Source organism: Mesoplodon densirostris, chromosome 8 (assembly GCF_025265405.1).
Source record: "Mesoplodon densirostris isolate mMesDen1 chromosome 8, mMesDen1 primary haplotype, whole genome shotgun sequence".
NCBI classification, from domain to species: domain Eukaryota; kingdom Metazoa; phylum Chordata; class Mammalia; order Artiodactyla; family Ziphiidae; genus Mesoplodon; species Mesoplodon densirostris.
This window is the reverse complement of record NC_082668.1, coordinates 76,179,290-76,198,918: the sequence shown is the minus strand read 5'-3', so window position 1 is coordinate 76,198,918 and position 19,629 is coordinate 76,179,290. Positions and strand designations below refer to the sequence as shown.

The following is a 19,629-nucleotide window of genomic DNA, read 5'->3' as shown; positions in this document are numbered from 1 at the left end:
ATTAACTATTGTTGAATCTAGAGGTAGGTGGATAGATATTTATTTGTATTTCTACTCTTCAGTTAGCCTTAAGATTTTCATAATCAAAATCTTGAGAGAAAATAAATGGGGCAGCCTTTACACAGCTCTTGTCCATTGCTGTCATGTAGGAATTAGGCCCACTGTTACTAGATACTCTGAATTTTCAAAAGAAGCCGGAAATCTGGGATTTTTATATAAAATGCTTTTCCCACGTAAGAAAATGTTAGCAACCACATCTAAAAGCAAATCAACAACAGCAACAAAACCTCTGTGCAGGCCTGATACAATGCATTTTGATGCTGAAGCTCTAGGCTCTAATCAGCATCTCTGATTCAGATCATTTGCACCTTACCACTTTTCCTTACACATTGGCTCTGGCCCTCCATCCCTGATTTTCTTCTTTCTCAACCTGACATCTGGCTAACACAGTCCTTTTCTCACCCTTGCTCTTCTTTTTTCCCAGCTGGCCTCTACTGCTTTGCGGTTTCATTGAGCAGTTGACAGATAATGTGAGAACTAATCAGGCTATGGATTTCTCTGGAGTATCAGATAATTTAGCAAACTGAGAATTGTTTAATAATTATCCTAGGGCACTAAACATTATCCTAATGATCTAAAGTAGTTATTAAACCTTCCCACTTAAGATTATTAAATTGCAACATCTGTCTCCAGGAAGCATTTCTATTGCATGTAATATTTGTAAAACATTTACAACTGCTTTTAGTCATATCTCAGACCCTATGATACACTTATTGTTTTTTTCCTTATTTAATGGCTAAAAACACTAGGCATGGAGACCTACGGGTAACTTAAGTCCTCTGTAGGAGAAGGTATTAGACCTAGGAAAGCTTCCTGGATGACAGGCTGCTGTTTATCCAACTGCACCACGTTCTCTCCAGGCCTTGTTTGCTTTATTAGCTAATTACCAGACTGCATATTCAACCCAGGTTCCAACTTTATTAAGGGCTATTTACTAGCTAAAATCAATACCGTTTCGATTAGACACCTGGCATTGCTTTTGGTAACTAAGCATTATTTGGGCTTCACTGCTTTTACTCCATCAGGGAGATGGGAAAGTGCTTTGTTTTGATTTTTTACACTTAGTGGCTACTGCTCTTAGCAGTAGGAGATAAAAGGGCAGTTGAGACTTGCTTTGCCAAGGCACAGACGAGGAACAAACACGTAATATTTACTGCACAAGGAAAGGGGTAAAGAAAAATAGAATGATGAACAGTGATTTTACTATTTTAAAGCTCTTTTTTCATTAGATAAATCTCTTTGGATATATGTCTGGCACACCGAGCACCACATTAGCCCTAAAAATAAAAAGATAAATAAAATACACTCTCCAACTTGCTTAAGTTGGAAAGAAACAAAATTGAAACAATAATAACTATAAAAGAGTGAAAAGAGCAAAAAGTAGATGTGGAGCTGGGTTTTGACATAGCATAAGAAAAGGGAATGATTTATTCTTTCTAGAAAGAAAAATGCCAAAGAAAGCATTTTTGTTGGTGGTGATGGTGAAATAAACAAAAAAAGGTTCTTTTTAATATAGGCATTTTATTATGAAAGTACAGTGTTCCCCTTTATCAATGGGGGAACATTCCAAGACCCCAGTGGGTGCCTGAAACTGCAGGTGTTACTGAACCCTATACATACTATGTTTTTTCCTATGCATGCATCCCTATTATAAAGTTGAATTTATAAATTAGGCACAGTACGAGATTAACAAAAGTAACTAATAAAATAGAACCATTATAAAAATATACTGTAATAAAAGTTATGTGAATGTGGTCTCTCTTTCTCAAAATATCTTATTGTACAAATTTAATGCCTTTGCCATCTTAACTAAGCACTTATCATACACTGTGGCCATAACTTTTGCAGTTTGAGGTACAACAACAAAACGAACCCGAACTTCTTTTTCTTTCTTCATAAGTTTACGGTTAGAAGATTCCTTCTTACTGTAGATCTTAGCAACCTCAGCACATAATTTTTTTTCTCTCTATATTAGGTCGAGAACTTTCAACTTCTCACTTTATGGCTTCTCTTTGGCATATCTGAGTTGCCACCATCACTACTCTTGAGCTTTGGGGCCATTATTAAGTAAAATAGGGTTACCTGAACACAAGCATGCAACAGCCTATCTGATCTCATAACCTAGACAGCCACTAAGTATAAACTGATTACTTCTGGAATTTCCCATTTAATATTTTAGGACCGCAGTTGACCATGGGTAACTGAAACTGCGAAAAGCAAAACTGTGAATAAGGGGGACTACTACTGTAATCCATGGTCATTTTATAAACATGAAAATATACAGACAAAAAAGAGAAAGAAATCCCTATGGTCCCATCACTCAGATCACAACCATTGTTAATAGTTTGCTATAAACATATTACAAATGTTTTCTATTATGTATATGCTTTCACTTAACAACACATAGAGAACATCTTTATATGAAAATAAACACTTAGACATGATCCATATCATCATTTTTACTGGCTGCATAGCATTTCAGTGGGAAGATATAATCTATTCAGCCAATCTCTTATTCAAGGACCTGCAAAGATGGCTTCCAAACTGTATTATAGACAACACTGCTTTGAATATCTTTGTATTCATGTCCAAATGATTCTTAAGGATATATGCTTCAAGTGGGATTATTGAGCCAAATCTGATGAACATTTAAAAAACATTTTAACACCTATTATTAGCTTGCCCAAGGAAAGCTTTCAGGTGGAAGGGATACTGGAGCTGGGTGTTAAAGGATAAGCAGAAGAGTGGGAAGAAAAGTGAGAGAAAGACATCAACAGGAGTGAGCTCATTATCTTCAAGTTGTTCTGAGGTCATACTCTAAACCCAGGCATCTTTGGGGCTAAATCAATAAAAAGGAACAGTAGTTTTATAGAGAACTCTGAGGGTAATGTAAGGTAAAAGATATAAAGGATAAGGGTTTTTTTCTTTCAACACTCGACAATATGCTAAGGAGTTGGAGCACCTTCTGGAATGCTAACATGAACATTTTCATGATCCACAACACCAGGCAGAACTTTCAAGGAAGGCAAACCACTGTTACCTCTTAGCCCACTCTTCCAATGCCCACTCAACCCTCTCTCTGCTTCCAGGAAAAGTATAGAACTGTAGGGCTGCTTGATACAAAGTTGTTGATTGTTTTTTGTTTTATTTTTATTTAATGTATGTACAAATAACCTGGACCACTTATATGAAAATGCTTCTCCCTAGAAGTAAAAGGTGCCTACATAGATTTTGTCCTGTAAAAACAGGTTGGGGACCAAGGATTTGTATTCTAATGAGCACCCCAAGCTAACTTGGATGTAGGTAGTCCTCAGATTACGCCATGTTGAATAACTCTGCTATATTAGTCCCCTGCTACTCAAAAGGCAGTTCCTGTATAAGCAGCAAAAGCATTACCTCAGTGCTTGTTAGAAATGCAGAATCTCAGACCTCACCCCAGACCTACCAGACAGAATCTGTACTTTAAAAATTTTCCTGGATGATTCACATGCACATTAAATTCTAATAAACCCTAGGTTAACTGTCGATTAATAAACTAAGTAGATCCAACATAGAAAAAATTTCCCATGAAAAGTAGAAGTCCCATCCATTTGGTTTTTGGGGAGACCAAGAATTCATATACTACTGGGTACTGAGAATATGCATCAAGAAGCCTTGTGTCTCACATTCTTTCCAGAATCACTTGAATAATCTCGGGGGGAAAAAATCCCAGAAGGATAAGCCAGTGACATATAAGACTCCTTCACTAACATTCCAGGAAAAGTGATGAGGAAAAATGAGATCTAAATGATCTATTCATAGTTCTCTAGTTAACCCCTTCTATGCGTATATCAATCTCTAACAGGGGAGGTTGCAGCAAGAAAGATTTAAACAGTTCGAAGTATGATCAATAGATGCTAAATGAAATAAAATTGGGTTTGGTTTTATTCCTCTTGTCAGTTTCTACTGATGAACCTTTCAAATTAGAAAATTATGTAGCTGAAACACAAAACAAATAGGGAAAACATGGAGCTTTTATTTACCATTCCTAGTTGATATTTTAAGAAGTTCAAAATTGGTAGAAATACACCTTGTTGAGTCACAGATTTCATTGTACTAGTCTCTTATAGGAATCTGGTTGGAGACAACCATCTTGTAATCAAATCTGAACATTGTTAGGATGTTGAAATTTTCACTAAATAGTTAAATAATTATTTCAGATAGGTATGGTGGGATTTGGAATAACCCAAAGGGAAAAATAATATATGTTAGATCAAGTAAAAATTTTGTATCCCACTTCTTGGGTTTGAAATATACTTAGAAAGAAGTTTCAAAGTTTGTTAGACCTTAAAGATGCAATGCAACTTTGGTTGTTTTCATCCTCTAAGTTTATTTTAAATAAAGAAATGTTTGATTTTGATTAACCAAAAGAAAAAAGAGAGAGAGAGAGAGGCAGGCAGACAGACAGAATTAACCACAGAGCCATAGAGCACTTATTTATAAGTTTTTGATTAGTACTCAAAAGTATATGTCTCAATGCACATTTCACCATAAAAAATACTCAGGTAAAATTTCTCTAATGAAAATTTAACCATGTTCTGTCTCTTCAGACTTGTTCTTGTTGATGATAAAGAGGAGAAGGATGATTAAAAAAGACAAAAGAGGTCAAGAAAAAAAGAAAAGCAGAATGGAAGTGGGAGAGATCCAGATGAGATCAGTCAGTAAGGAGGCTTTACGTCACTCAGATATATAAATTTAAAGCCAACAGTAACAAGAAGAAAAAGAGCTGAAGTGCTAATTCTTTTCTCATTAAAACTGGAAAGAAATGCTATTTCTTCCTGAAATCAAGCTTCATTATCAGCTATAATACTTCACGGACCATTTGACTGGTCTCTGGAAATCTCTTGGTTGTAACTTTATGGTTTATGGTATAATATTTCTCAAACTTTTAATATTTATACATGCCCCTCACTATTTTTGCTTCCCTAGTTAACATTTTTCTTCAAATCAACTTACTTTTAAAAAAATTTAACTTCTCCCTAAGAAATAATTTCCATGAATTACACATTAATATAAACAAATTAAATAAATGAAAAAATTTAAATGTCCACATGCACCTAAAAGCATTTCATGAACCAACAGCATTTGGCAAATCCTGATGTAATAGGTGCTCAATGAATATTTGGTAAATTAAGGAACAAACCTTATTTTTAGTAGCTTGTTTATGAACCTGAATATGCAAGATACAAATAGGAAATCATTGCCCATTCATCAAGGTTTTGCTCCAAATCATCAAATCAATCGTAATTTTCATCTTCTGGCATATGTTTAATTTTATACAACCATTCACAGAGTTTACCTAATTACTGGTATTAATCAAATACTATTTTGTAACTTTTCAGTGTTCCTTTTTATTGATCATTCACCTTGCAAAGAATGAGATCTAAGGAAAAAAAAAAGAAAGAAAGTGATCCCAAACCCAAATTCTGAGTAAAATTGATTGATTCATCCTTCAGTGAACACTTACTATGCGTGAGACATGGTTCTAGTTTCTGAAGATGCGAAGATAAAAAAAGACTTAATCCTGATTCCAAACTGCTTAAAATTTCATGAGAAAACAAGTCTGTTAAACAGATAAATGTCATTTGGGGCAATAAATCTTACAAGAGAGGTATGTATCAGTGCCTCAGGAGTACAAAGGAGTGACCAACAGTGCCTGAGGACAGCCAAGGTGAAGTTTCAGTAGAGTCATGTATTAGCTAATCTCCAGGATCTGGCACCATACAGGGCACTCAAGAATCATTCATAAAACTCATAAATAGTGAAGGAAAAGAGTCAGATGTTAACCACTTGGATAAACAGGAAAAATCAATCCAGATCTAAGCTGTCCAGTATGCCAGGCAAATTAGTTTGAACTTTAGAACAAAGTGATATAAAGCATGTGGAGACTTTGACATATTTTCATTTAATTTTAAACAACGAATCCTAACACACGTAATCCAAATTACATTCAAGTAATATTTTTTCATTTTCCAATATGATTTCAAAGGATGAGTTATTTTAACTCTTATACAAGTGAGATTATTGGGAAAAGTATAAAATGGGTTAGAAGAAGACCTGTAATCTGATGACAGCTCTACCAGTAACTGGCTCCTGTCCTTAGTCAAACTACAGCCTCTTTGGGCCTGAATTTTGCTTAGATTTGGAAGCATCTAACATTGGGTTGTAGTTGCAAAACACATTCAGAGTCTAACTACTTCTCACCATTGTCCTTGCTACCATCTGTCCCAGCCGCCATGATCTTTTGCCTGGATTATTGGAATAACCTCTTACCTTGACTCATTGCTGCCTTTCTGGCCCCCATTCACTCTATTCTCAACTCAGCAGCCAGACTACTTCTGTTAAGTAATATCAGTTTAGTAAAACCATTCCTCTGCTTAAAATCTTCCAGTGACATTCCATATCATTCAGATCAAAAGCCAAATTCCTCGCCATGGACACCACCTGCCCACCTATCTCCCTAATCTCATCTCCCATCACTTTCCCCTGCCTCCGTTTCATTCCAACTACAGGATCTCCTTGCTGCTTCTTAAAAAAAAAAGCACCTTCCACCTCAGGGACCTTGGAGTTTACACTTTATATTCTCTTTGCAAGAATACTCTTCCCCCTTGACACATCTTCCCTTGAATGTCACTTCCGCAATGGGGCCTTCCCTCACCACCTTATTTACAATTTTAGTCCCTTATCAACATTATATAACCCCTTTCCCTGGTTTATTTTTCCCATTTATTGCATCTTTTAAAAATCTTCCCACTTAGAATGTTAATGCCATGAGGGTAGGGATTTTTTTCTGTTTTATTCAAGGATGTATCCTCAGTGACTTGTAGAGTACCTGGCACATAAAGGTCTCAAAAAATATTTCATGAATGACTAAAGTAATTAGTAAAAAGTAAAGACTTTGAATTAGACTTCCTTCTTGCTCTACTCTTCCACAGTTGCATAATAGCATGTGTGGCCATTACATTGTCTAAAAGATGGAGGAAATAGGAGCACATTAACTCATCATCATAATAATGTAATTTCTGAATCTAGTTAGATATTATGTAATATCTTTATGTTCTTATTTAACAACATATATTAAAGACCTGCTGATCCCTTCTGGGACTGTCACTGCTATTTAGAATATATATGAAATAATTGATGATATGCCCTGTTTTTCAAAATACAAATGGTGTTGAAATTATAATAATTTAAAGAGTAAAGTACTCATTAAAGTAATGCTGGTACTAAATAACCGAAAAAGTTTTTAGATCTCATCCACTTTGAATGTAAAAGGTTGATTCCTTTTTTAATAAAGCTCACCAATAATATGATGCTGATAAAGCCACCGAAATGTCACAGAGCTACAGAGCCAGAAAGTAACTTGAGATCATTCGGTTCATACCCTTTCCATAAAGCATGTGAATATCTAGACTATTCAGGACCAATGTATTCCTTAGGACAGAAACACACTTAGATATATCTATAAGAAACATTATAAATAATTTTAGATAATAGGTCTATTCCGTAAATTTTAATGTGAATGTTTGACCTCACATGTCGATTCTCTCTCCTTGTGCTTTAGGATCAATTATTACAGAACTGTTGGGTTTAACTTTCAGTTTAGATACAATTTGAAGAATTAGAAACATAGGTAACCAATAAATTGTATGTTATTTATGTTTTAGTCTGCTTTAAAATATCAGTTCTGAAAACAGTTTCACTTAGAATGCTAAAATGAAAGTAGATTAATGACATGATGTATGTTCTCTATATTTTTATCACCATTTTAAAATTTAAGTAACAGCAAGAATGACATCAAGACTCTATCCTTCAATTGTAAGGAAAATCAAGCTTTGTCTCCAAGTGATTTGTGCATTTGCATCAAAACTTTTAAATTTAACATTGCAAATTATTTAAACCGAAGTGACAATTTCTGAGGCAAACTAAATCCAATTGAATCCTTTCTGCTGATTCACTACTGTGTTAAATATATAGGTCACTTTATCTACATTCTCCACACTCCCATGGAAGAAAATTCAGGAATTTAGAATGAATAAAACCTTATGCCTCTTTGAAATGGTAGTTTTATTTTTTTAACCTTCAGTTTCTACACTATTAAAACAAGGAAATGTTAGCTGTCACAGGATTGTCGCAAAGCAAAATGCCCGTGAAAGAACTTCGTGACATAAGTATACTATAAACATAAAAGGCCATTATGATTATTACTTTTGACATCATCCCTACCAAAATAGCTGCAAAAACTATAAGCAAAGACTATGAAACATTGATGAAATAAAGAACGGCCTTTTTGGCTAACTCAGCAAAAAATATATTTTGGATACTATGTTGTTTCTTCTCTCAGTTTTGTATTTATTGGTCCTTATAACTATGTTACTCACCTTTATACTGATTATAAGCAGGTTTTGCAATATTGGTTCTCATTTATTATTATTAATAACTAACATTTATTGAGCTAAGTTTATTATTTGCTAGGCACTGTGGGAAAATTTTTTATGCGTTGGCCCATTTACTTCTCACAATAACCCTAAGAGGTAAGTCCAACTGTGTGCACATTTTACCAAGGGAAAAACTGAGACAGAGAGGTAAATGCCTTGCCTAAGTTCAGAGAGCTTGAGATGGAAATAGGATTTAAAACTTGGCCTGACCTGATCCTGAACTTTTAACTATTATATCATGCCACAGGTGTTCCATACAACTGTCTACAGGTACTTTCTAAGGGGTGACTGATAAAGCCTGCCTCTTTATTACTCAACACTGGTAGGAGAAGCTTTGGGTGTTCTGGTTTTTTTGTTTGTTTGTTTTTTGTGGTACGCGGGCCTCTCAGTGCTGTGGCCACTCCCGCTGCGGAGCACAGGCTCCGGATGCGCAGGCCCAGCAGCCATGGCTCACGGGCCAAGCCGCTCCTCGGCATTTGGGATCCCCCCGGACCGGGGCACAAACCCGTGTCCCCTGCATCGGCAGGCGGACCCTCAACCACTGCGCCACCAGGGAAGCCCATGGGTGTTCTGTTTAACCAGTGTTCTCAACTGACTTGGGCAAACACTTTCACTCAGGATAGTAAACTGAGCCAAGGAAACTACTTAGTATCTGAGCAGACTTAGCTTTTCTGGCCAGGCATAATATTCCTCAAGACCATGAAGGATCCTATAGAAAGAATTCCTATCAATGATTCAAACATTTGAATGTTATTTTAATAGTATGTATTTGTGCTACAATATGGGATCATTAAGTCAGAATATGGCAATTATATTTAGAATTCTTTACCCTTCTGAGGAACAACTGCAGGTTTAATGACCCTTAAGGTCATAGTAGAAGACATCTGATTAGCTTGATGTCTTCCAGCTACCTGGTGCTAAAGGAAAAACTGCTAGTAATATCCACCGATGCAATTGTTTAATATATAGAACTTAAAATAACTGGAAAGTTATACAAATCAAATACACAGTAAATCTGTTATGAGTCTATTATAGACCACTTGTCAAGAATATAAGCTCTGGAGTTATATTTCCAACCCTCCACTTACTTTTTGAAGGATTTTAAGCAAGTCACTTAAACTTTAATTTCCTCAATCTGTTAACCACAAGTGTTCTAGTTTATGGTAATTATTTTGCTGTTAGTTCAAGCTGAACAAAGATTAATTTCTTAAAAATACTGTATGCAGTTTTAGTTGTTTTCACCAACCCTGTTATTTTTCTTCCACTACATAGGATTAGTCTTAGAAGTGTGGAAAAAAATCACATTAAATTGGAAATAATTTGTCTGTTAGACATTCAGTTAATTGACCAAATGAAATATTCCTTTCACCAGTGCAATATCCTTTCTGGGTAAATACTGTATATACATAACAGAGGAAAGGGGAAGAGTGAAGAGGTCTCCAAGTAACTAATAGCAGTATTAACCTTTTAAGCATAAACTCAAGATAAGATGGTCACGAATGTAAAGGATCCAAACAAAGTCAAACAGTATATGACTTTGTAATCCAGCCCCTTGCAGTAAATGAAGGTAAAGAAAAAATAAAGACAAATGTGTTAATGGTTCTTAGTGTTCAACCAAAGTTAAATCTGTAAGTTTCTATTAAGATATCTTACCTCCACAGCTTCTGTGCTAGGATGACTCAATCCTGGATGGAAAAAGTTCAAGGCATTTGCAAACAACTCAAAAGATGGATTTGTCCATTATATTAGCACACGCTTAGAGGAAACTAAATCTGTGCAAAATGCTGAAGGGACACGAAGTTATTTAAGACATTGCCCTGGCCCTGTTCTTTAGGCCTATGGCATCCAATCTGGGGCCTTAGGAACTGAGCTGAACTGAGCCTTCAGAGCACTGGGTTAAAGGAGATAAATGCCCCAAGAGGAAGTACCAGGAAGCAAGGAAGTTGGGAATCATTTCCAAGAGCATGTCTGAGGGCCATAAGGACGAGGAAACAACAGAATACACACCAAAAAAAAAAAAAAAAGCCAGAATTTGGGAGCAGAGGCTCTGTGGTGTGCCAGCACTCGCAGGGTTGGCACAGGATGTGCCGGTTCGAACACAGGGAAATCAGATCTTTCTGTAATGTACTGTACTACAATTTGTCATGAATACTCTCTAGTTTTGAACTAAAAAGCATGTTTGGAAGATAATTCACCCCTGGTCAGGGAGGCTTTCTTGCCCTTTCATGTTATTTAGCATACACTGTATATTCTAAATGTAACCTAGAGATGACAGTCTGAGCCCTTCTCATCCTTGGATGAGTTGCATATAGCTATAGTGTGTCTCCCTATTCCAAGCCAAGTATCCCCAACCCCTTCCCAGAGACACATTTTTTTTCCTTTTGATATATTAATAGCCTTGATAAAGTTATAGCTGGTTCCAGCTCTTCTGTTCCTTGCTTAGAAGATCGTTTCTGTTGCCTATAACATATCTTCCTTATTATTTAAATCCATTAAATGTCCATTAAATGGACATCTTTGTTCAAAACTAGAGAGTAGGTTACTTTGCACATGTAATTCCCAATATCAATCAGAATATCTGAACACTGACTTTATATCCAACATTGCATTAGGGACTGCTGAAAAGCAATCATGAAAACAAAACAGCTGTATAAAACTTTCTCTGACTACAAGTATGATGTAATAGGAAGATATGAATAAGAGTAAATCATATAAATATTTTTTGTCAATAATTAAGAGCTAAATTTTGACAGGGACTAGAAATACTGAAGGAGCTCAAAAAAAGGAAAATACAAATGAGGTTTGTTTATATACAAATACTCTCAAAAATCAAGTTAAAAATGAGAAACATTCTAGCAAACAGGGCTCATCAATAGAGGATTGATTACATTATGTTCTCTCTTTCTCTCTCTCTCTCTCTCTCTCTCTCTCTCTCTCTCTCTCTCTCTCTCTCTCTCTTTCTCTTTCTCTCTCTACCATGGAGGACTCAGCCATTATTATAGTAAGGGCAGATCTGCCTACGCTGAAATGGATATACAGAGAGATAGGTTAAACAAGAAGTTATTAGTGGCTGAAAATTTTAAGAACTGGATTTAGGAAATGGGGAAGAGAAGGAATACTAGAATGGAGGAAAAGTTTTACTTTCAATTTTATACCTTTCTGTATTGTTTGCATTTTTATAACATATATGCTTTACTTTTTCTTTTTCATCATTTTTTGAGCTGGGGAGAGCTCAGTTGTCTAGAGTTGAGTTACTTATACTTTCTGTTCATGATTCATTATTATCATTGGACCACACCCCTTTCTTGTTTTGTTCATATATTTATTCACTTTTATCCCCATATCCCTATTCCATTTCCTTTGCCTCCCCATAAGCCATCACTATATTGTGTTTAATATACATCTTTTTGTTTATATGTGACCTTACAAAACATGTTTTGTGTACATTGTTTTATTTTATTTTAAATTTATTTATTTTTGGCTGCGTTGGGTCTTTGTTGCAGTGCGTGGGCTTTCTCTAGTTGCGGTGAGCAAGGGCTACTCTTTGTTGCACTGCGTGGGCTTCTCATTGCGGTGGCTTCTCTTGTTGCAGAGCACGGGTTCTAAGTGTGTGGGATTCAGTGGTTGTGGCACACAGGCTCAGTAGTTGTGGCTCACGGGCTTAGTTGCTCCACGGCATGTGGGATCTTCCCGGACCAGGGCTCAAACCCGTGTCCCCTGCATTGGCAGGTGGATTCTTAACCACTGCGCCACCAGGAAAGCTGTACATACATTATTTTTAAACGTATGTAACTTATCTTGTCATATCTCATTTTCCCCTAGCCTACGTTATTCACTAGGTATCATGTTTTTGAGAGCATCCATGTTGCTCTGTAATACATCTAACCCACTCCTTCTGCATGTTGCATACAAGCTATGGTGTGTGCCATTACCATCCAAGTGCGAGGCTCTGGGTGACTGCACAGGATGCACCTGAATCTAGCAAGGTTTAGAAAATGTTTGCAACTGGGAGGTTGGTGAGCAAAAGAGTAATATAATGAAATCATTGTTTAAAAAAATACAGACTTCTCTTGGGAGTAATTCTGTAATATGTATTGAAATTTTCAATGCACTTACCCTTTGACTTAGTGGTTGCACCTCTAGGAATTTATCGTGTACATGTTTCATACATGAGCAAAATGGCTTTTGTTAAAGGATATTCACTGCAGTGTTGTGTCCACTAGCAAAAGATCAGAGACAGACTAATTGTCCTCTGCTAAGGAACTGGCTAAGGTAATGATGGCACCTCCATGCAATGGATATTCTCATCATCTTCATGCATCATAACATTATAGCTGCAGTCTTCATTTACCTGCCTTGACCTAAATCCTTAGGAAACTTGGCCTTGGGGCACCATTTGTGATTGTGAAATGGAATAAATAAGGTTTTAATTCCTAGCCAGTAAAGGGCAGTTAAAAATGATAGAGCAGGGCTTCCCTGGTGGCGCAGTGGTGGAGAGTCCGCCTGCCGATGCAGGGGACGTGGGTTCGTGTCCTGGTCCAGGAAGATGCCACATGGCCGCAGAGTAGCTCGGCCTGTGAGCCATGGCCACTGAGCCTGTGCATCCGGAGCCTGTGCTCTGCAACGGAAGAGGCCATAACAGTGAGAGGCCCGCGTACCGGAAAAAAAAAAAAAAAAAGATAGAGCCATGAAAAAGAAAGAGGTAGTTCTACATGCATGTAGAAGGAAATTTTCCTGAGATCTATTTTTCTGAAAAAAAAAGAAAAAAGAAAGAAAGAAAAGGCAATGAGCACAACAGTGTGTATGGTATTGTACCATTTGTGCATAAAAGTAGAATGCTATATGTGTATCTACATAGAATATCTGTGGAGGGAAACACAAGAAATGAATGACTGCGGGTTGCCTGTAGGAAAGGGAACCCAGGAACTGGACCGCGGTGGGGTGAAGAGTTACCGTTTTTTTTTTTTTTTAAGACTTACTGTTTAATGTGTATTCTTACACCTTTTGAGTTTTTTTTACCATATGCATGGGTTACTTCTGAAAAAATATATTTTAAGAGACCAAATGACTTGAGAGGAAGAAGGAGCCCTTGGGAAAGGAGGGGAAAGCCACTCACTACTGCCCCTAGATGGTGAGCCACCAAGTGACACAGCTCAAGAGTATTTGAATAAATGCTGCATCCAGAGATGGGTGTCACAAGAAAAGGATAAAGAATTCACACCCATATAGCCTGAGGACTCTGTATGGATTTGAAATTAATTCAATTTTTGAACCAGCAATAAAGGAATGATTGCATTTTCAAAAATTAAGGAAATCAGAAACAGAGGGAGGCAGGGAGTGAGGGAAGGAATAGGAGAAGGAGGGAGAAAATTCAACTGGTAACAGTACACAGGATGGCAAAGGAAACCAGGGGTTTCCCAGGCAACCCAAGGAGTGAGCTGATAAGGGTCTGCACTAGGTAGGAGGGAGGGATAGGCATGAGGAGGAAAAGCAAGATTCAATGCCATTTTGAAAGGTGGGGGGAAGAGGCTTCCCGGGGCTTCCCGGGGGGTTCCCTGGTAGCGCAGTGGTTGAGAGTCCGCCTGACGATGCGGGGGACATGGGTTCGTGCCCCGGTCCGGGAAGATCCCACATGCAGCGGAGCGGCTGGGCCCGTGAGCCATGGCCGCTGAGCCTGCGCGTCCGGAGCCTGTGCTCCGCAACGGGAGAGGCCACAACAGTGAGAGGCCGGCGTACCGCAAAAAATAAATAAACAAATAAAAATAAAATAAAATAAAAGGGGGGAATCAGATGTGTTGACTAATTGGACATGCTGGAGGACTGGGAATGAGCATATCGAGAGCAGGAGGATTTTGCAGTGACAGCTTTCCAGGAAAAACTGCTGCATTCTCAACATCTTGCATGCACCTTAGAATTACACCTGTATTCTTCATTTCCATGCCTTGATTCTAATCCTTAGGAAAGTAGGCCTTGGGGTACTACTTATGATTCTAAAATGGAATAAGTAATGATTTAATTCCCAGCCAGTAAAGGGCAATCCAAATGACTGGTTCCACCATTTCCCCAGGGCTAGTTTGTAACCTGGGACAGAAATAAGCTGTGTGTATTAAATCAATACAATCACTCACAAGGTAAAAAAAAAAAAAAAAGTCATTGCTTTGGTGGCTATGCATTCTATGAACTACTTCTGTTTCTAAATGGTTTGCTTTCTTCAGCTGTAAGCCTGGCCACATTTCCATGGTAAGCCAACACCAGCCAGGACTAGGTGCCTTGAGCAAGTGTCCCAAGGTGCTATGATGTGAATCACAAGCCCCTGCCTGGCCCATGGGGCTGTCACAAAGACCAGGTTTCCTAAGATATGTGACTGTGTAACCTTTCACGGCACTCCCTGCTTTCCTCCTCTCGGCCAGCCTCAGCAGGGGCCACTCATCAGAGCCTGGGAGCCCAGCAGACTAGGGAAAGTGTTAGTGTGTGCCATCTTGTGATCTTTACATGCTTGACCATACCAAGGACAAAATCACCGCCTGCCACAGAATCTCTGGTGTGAATTCAGAGTATATCCCTGAAACACAGTAATACCAGTATTTGTCATGATGTGTCACTCAGAATTAGCAAAGGGGGAGGGTTCTGCCTGCCTGAGAAGCCATGTCTCCACAGATTCCAGACACCCCACTCCCCTGATTTTCTCCCTTTGTCCCCTCAACTCCTGCCATTCCCTAAAATAGACCTTCCCAAGGCTCTGCCCTCAGCTCTCTGCTCTCTCTGTGATTCCCTCCACATCTACATTCTTACTTTTCACTTCTGTACAGTCAACGCCCCACTCCACCTTGGAGCCTTGATTTCTTCGGATCTAGGCATCAGCTGCCCAGTAAGGGACTCCCCCTACTTACCTCAGGCAGTATTTCCAGAAGTAAACACTCTACCGTTTTCTTCCCATCCTTTCTTCTCCTGACTTCCCTACAATACACCACTATTCTCCCACTCACTTAAGTTGGATTTCTAGATTCATTTTTCTTCTTCCTCCTGCCTTGCCTCATGCTAGAGACCTCATGCTTCTCCACGCCCACTGTAACCACTTCCTTGGTGAATTCCCTACTTTTAGTTTCTCTTACTTCCATTTCTCTGACACATTGTTGCTAGGTCATCTCTCCAAATGCTCTGATCCTTTCCCTGCTCAAAAAATGTTAGGTGGCTTCCTTTGCTACAGAATTAATACTAGTCCAACAAACTAAGGATGGGTCCTTCAAACTTTTTGTATGGCTTTTATTGTCTCTTGGTCATTCAACCACTGATGATGAATTTCTTTAAACTTTTCTTAAACTTTCATATTTTCATCCTATAGCACATTCTGGAGTAATGAGTTCTCTAAATTTACTGTTTGGGGTAAAATAACTTCTCAATTTGTGTTGTTCAGATGCAAGCAATATAAATGTTATTCAAACTGACTTAAAAAATAAAAGACAACTTATTGTATAAGGACAATTTACTGACTCATATAAACGCAAAATCCAGAATTTGTTCTAGTTAGGCATGGCTGCTTCTAGGGGCTCAATGTCATACTAGGGGTGGGTATGTCCCTAACTCTTTTGGACAAGCAAGATGGCCACAAACAATCCCAGTTATACATTCAACCTGTTTGCCCACCACATCAAAAATATAGTCTTTGCTTATAGCTCTGGAAAGAAAGTTCTGGTAAGGACTCTGATTACCCCTGCTATAGTCACATATCATCTCTATTTAAGCACAGTGGCAAGGGAAAATATTTGGGTAGACCTATCACTGTGACAGAAAAATAGAGATGAAGAGGCAAGTTAGCCTCACCCATATCTCAAGGTATTGATTCTCTACAGAATAGAAGACTTGTACCAGAAAGTGTATGAACTGCTGGACACACACACACACACACACACACACACACACATGCCCTGCATGCCTTTGGCTGCATGTAACAAAATACCCAGTTCAAAGGGGCTTAAACAATAAAGATCCTTAATTATCTGACCTAACCTAAAATCTGGTTGGAGAAAATTCCAGGATGGTGCAATGTCTCTTTCTTTCTACTGGGTCATCCTCAGTCTCCCTGCAAGTCACAAGATGGCTGGGGCAGCTCTAACCATTATACCTCACAAGGCAGTGTTACAAGCAAGCAAGAAAGGGCTAAAGAGATCTTCCATACACACCGTCTTTCCCTAGCTGACCATTCTTTTCTCTCATTGGCAGGAACTGTCACAAACCCATCCCGGCTCAATCTTCGGAAAGGAAAATGGGATAACTGGCTTAATGCACCACATTTGTCCCTAGAGCTAGGTAACCTCTTCCAGACTTTTAGGAAGAAAAAAAGTAAAATAGGAGGTCACGAATAGTGTTTGCCATTAGATCATACTTCTTATTTGATTCCTTCCACCTGTTTAAAATTTTTGTAGTGTTTCTCATGCTGAGGTTTTTTTAGATTGCTTTTTTATTTTGAATCGTAACATTTCAGATTCAAATAAACTTAGGTCATTTAGTTGAGGGCTTTTCAATGTTTTTTATTCTAGACTTGTAACCCATCAAACAAATGCAAATAAATGGGAGAGTTTATGAATGAGCTGGTGAAGTGAGGGGCCCGGGAAAAGAAGGTGAGGCCCCACTAGCTAGTGGCCCTGAGGCACTTCTGGAAAGCTAGAGTCCTTCAGAATGCAATTTTAAAACCTCATCTCTCCTATAGTTCTCTTATTTTAAGGAACTGAGGTTCTGAGAGGTGAAATGATTTGAATTTGTTCTTCCATGGCTTACTAAGATTGTAGTCTAGATTTCTTGATTCTCTAATCTCTATATCTTTTACATCTTTATAATTCTGTAATGTATTTTTCTTCAAATTCTGCTTTGTATGCAGACACTAAAAAAAAGTTCTTAAAAATAAATCTTGATGTAGAAGTTCTTACATTATTTCAACAGTGTGTTATGATCTTTCTTTAACTCCACTCTTGATATACAGTGTTCCTGAGCTACACATGCAGTATTTCTGGTGTAACTACACAGTGATTTATTCTGTTGTAGGCAGAACAGGACAGTGGCTAAGCAACCAAATGTTAAACATGATACCACTTGTGTTCCAATCTTGCCTCTAACAGCCTCAGTTTTCTCATTTATTAAGTTAGGGTAATTATAAAATTACCTACTTCACTGGGTTGAAGTCCATATGTAATGCTATTTACATAGCCCAGCACATAGTAAGTGCTATGTGTTTTCTGCTATTTTCCCCCCAAAAATTCTTCTTGGCTATCAAAGATCCTGCAGATCTCTGGGAATTTCCCTCTCAGGGATAAAGGGCCAGTAATGCCTAAATCCAGAGCCTTCCATCTTATATTTAGACTCATTTCCACGAATGAATTTCCTTCACTTTACTTTCTCCCCCTTATATGTATTTGGTGTGTGGTTTGCAATTTTACACTTTATGGAAACTAAGGGTAAATGATCAGACTCATACTATTAGAGTAGAAAGGGGTCCCAGGATCAAGTCTCTCACTATGAAGGAAGGGGGCAGTTTAGAGAATTTAGGTCACTTGTCAATGACCAATGCTCCAAAGTTCCCTGTTCAGATCTCATAGTTCCAATATACTCTTATAACTTGGTGCCCCGTCATCCCTACTCCCAATCCCTGACAAATATCTTCATGTATTTGTCTGAATAGCTAAGATAAGAAAAGTAAAAAGGGAGTGGTTGTTCTAAATTATCTAAATATCTGAAGATACAGCTAAGTAATTATGTAATCTTGTGTATACATGACAAAATTTTCATTTGCCTCCTTCACCAAGGACGACTTCGGAGGAAAGAATCTCCTCATAAGGTTCAACAGAAGTAAGTATAATGAGATTTTTATGTAAATGTTAACTCAATATTTTATTATAGTTATTTAATCTAAAAAATCCATTGCTTCCTCTGATGTTGAATACATAAGTTTATAATTATTAACATAAGAGTCAGTACACACGTTAATATCTATTCTAGTAGACCATGGAAGAACTTTTCTTTCTGTGTGCATTGGTGGTTCAGTGGTAGAATTCTCGCCTGCCACGCGGGAGGCCCGGGTTCGATTCCCGGCCAATGCAACTAGTAATATTTTTTCTATCTCACCCCATCTTTCCTACACATCTCAGATCCCCAAAAGAAGTTCAATAAAAACATAGACACATTGATTTTATGCAAATGAAGAAAGACAAAGCAACGATAATTTCCCGTTTCACTTTTTCTTCGAGCAGTCGAAACTGCCGATTCCCTGAGATTTGCCGTATTTCTCTGGCCTTTCTTTTAGACGTTTTTGGGGGCCCTAGAGTATATGAGCAAAAAGTAATGGGCCATATAGTATTCTGAGATTTAAAAGATCATTGCGGCTGTATGGAGATGCCGGGGATTGAACCCGGGACCTCACACATGCGAAGCGCGCGCTCTACCACTGAGCTACATCCCCCAGCCGAAAAATGTATTTCTGGTGTAGGTATTCATTCAGTCCAGCGCTACTCCAACTGCTATAGTTAAGTTTTAAGACTATTTTGGTGAGCGCTTCTGCGACACCCCGCTTCTACCCTTCCTACACCGCCTTAAACTGCTTCTAGGGTGTATCGGAACTCCACGCAGCCAGCGGTGTGGGCCGCAACCTTGACCAGCTCTCGAGCACTCCTGCCGGATGCCTGGAGCTCGACCAGGGATCGGGTACCCTGCCCTGCCAGACGCCCGCCCGAGCTCGACTCCTCGGCCGGCTGACTGCGCAGGCGGCCCGGAACGCAGAGGTGGGGGGCGGGGCGTTCAGCCCGCCGCTTTGCTACGGGTGGAGCCCCGCCTACAACGCCGACTGACGGGCCAGCAGGCGGGCAGAGCCACGGACGCTGCCCAGGGGCCAGGGGAGACTTGCTCCTGAAGCAGAGCGGTGGGGACCTTCTGTGCGCACCCAAAACCCTTTTGGATTTACCTGTACACCACCACGCCCCCCCCCACGCCCCGTCTCAGGAAAACGACGTGTTCGCGCCAAATCCCCATAAACTGGACTTTGTAGGGATTACAGCCAACTCTTGGAGGTAAAAATAACTTAACAACGTGTTCTTTGAGTGGGGCC

The 19,629-nt window shown here is 38.7% G+C and overlaps 1 protein-coding gene and 2 non-coding genes across 3 annotated transcripts in view; 1 reads left to right on the top strand and 2 right to left on the bottom strand.

Annotated features, from left to right (window-relative positions):
- GPD2 (glycerol-3-phosphate dehydrogenase 2) overlaps window positions 1-15,505 on the bottom strand; it is a 155,297-nt gene extending 139,792 nt beyond the window's left edge. The window contains exon 1 of the mRNA XM_060106452.1: window positions 15,428-15,505. The gene's annotated coding sequence lies outside the window, so the exon portion shown is untranslated. The remainder of the gene's footprint in view (window positions 1-15,427) is intronic.
- Window positions 15,506-18,557: 3,052 nt separating this feature from the next.
- Window positions 18,558-18,628, top strand: TRNAG-GCC (transfer RNA glycine (anticodon GCC)). The gene has a single exon. It is a non-coding gene; the product is annotated as a tRNA-Gly (tRNA).
- A 287-nt stretch (window positions 18,629-18,915) lies between these two features.
- TRNAA-CGC (transfer RNA alanine (anticodon CGC)) lies at window positions 18,916-18,987 on the bottom strand. Its single transcript has one exon. It is a non-coding gene; the product is annotated as a tRNA-Ala (tRNA).
- Between the last annotated feature and the right edge of the window lie 642 nt (window positions 18,988-19,629).